The sequence below is a fragment of the Alligator sinensis genome, unplaced genomic scaffold (assembly GCF_000455745.1).
Source record: "Alligator sinensis unplaced genomic scaffold, ASM45574v1 scaffold1010_1, whole genome shotgun sequence".
Taxonomy (NCBI): domain Eukaryota; kingdom Metazoa; phylum Chordata; order Crocodylia; family Alligatoridae; genus Alligator; species Alligator sinensis.
This window is the reverse complement of record NW_005842624.1, coordinates 299,840-301,407: the sequence shown is the minus strand read 5'-3', so window position 1 is coordinate 301,407 and position 1,568 is coordinate 299,840.

Below are 1,568 nucleotides of genomic sequence, written 5' to 3'. Positions count from 1 at the left end.
AAATCCCACGGTCTGTGTCCCTCTCCAGAGATCTGTCTCTGCCAGTGTGAGAGGCTGGGGTTGAATTCCTCAGGGCGGGGGATCGGCCTCCCTGTCTACATGACAAAAGCCTGGTGCCTTGGAGGCGGATGCTCTGGTCACCTGGGGAGGGGGAGGGAAAAGCCCCTCTCACCGGCCCAGGTGGCCAGTGATGCTTTTTTAGATTGGTTGGCGAGTGGCCAGCACTGGCAGCTTCGATTGGACCGGGCTGCTGAGGTCAGAGAGGTTATATAAAAAGGCCCAGTCCAGGAAGAAGGGGAGTCATTAGCCATGAGGTCATCCAGGTGAATTTGAAACTGGCTCCCTTCTCATAACCGCATGCTCAGAGTGACCTGCCTCCAGAGGAAAACTCCAACCACCTCTGGATGATGCGTGTGAGAAAGCTACTTGAGATCAGACTAGATATTTAGCTTACAGTAACTCAGATGCATGTTTAAACAGCTACCTCAGCCATCCTAATTTGCTCTATGGGATTCCTCTAATATTGCTCTACCTTTTACCCTGTTTTCACCCTACCCCCTGTAATCAATAAAATTCTCCTTTGTGACTGGTGTGGGAGACTTATTGAGGGATGGGTCTAAATTATGACAAGGAAGCCCCTTAAGTCTGTGGACTAAGGAAGACTTTCCTAATAAGCCCCTGACTTGGGAAATGTGCCCCAAGTGCCTGTATTGGGTCTAGTACCCATTGGACGATCAGGCCTGCATTTTCCAAGGTGCGCAGAGCCAGAATTGAGTCCAGAACCTTGGATGGTGGCAGCGGGAACCCCAGGCTAGCGGGTATGCTCCAGGGAAGGGGTCAGCCGGACATGAGGCACCCCAGGGAGGGCACTCGGAGCCTGGAAGGTGGTCGGGCACAGTGAGGTGGGTGGCTCAATGCAGGAGCGCCCCCTACTGGCCCGCCACAATGTGGACAACATGGAGAGGGTCCAGAGGAAGGCCATCCGCATGATTAGGGGTCAGCAGGGCAGGCCCTACGAGGCGAGGCTACACGATCTGAACCTGTTCAGCATCCACAAGAGAAGGCTGAGGGGGGATCTAGTGACCGTTTACAAACTAGTCAGAGGGGACCAGCAGGCATTGGGAGAATCCCTGTTCCCCTGAGCACTACCAGGAGTGACAAGAAATAATGGTCACAAGCTGGCAGAGAGAAGATTTAGGTTAGATATCAGGAGGCTCTACTTCACAGTCAGGGCGGCTAGGATCTGGAACCAACTTCCAAGAGAAGTGGTGCTGGCTCCTACCCTGGGGGTCTTTAAAAGGAGGCTGGATGAACACCTTGCCAGGGTCGTTTGACCCCAGTACAACTTATCTTAGAGGTTTAAAGTAGGAAAAAATTCTACTGAACAGTACCCTTTGATATTTGCATTTCCTGTTAATTTAGTCACATTAGCGGTGGTATCTGAGTGTTTTCTGTTCATTTCTAGTGTCAGAATGTACTTCTGTGGTGCAAACTGAGACTGAAGGAAGAAGTTATATAAAGCAGAAAATGAAGATTCATAAAAGGTTTCCTGCTGGTCGTATTTGCTC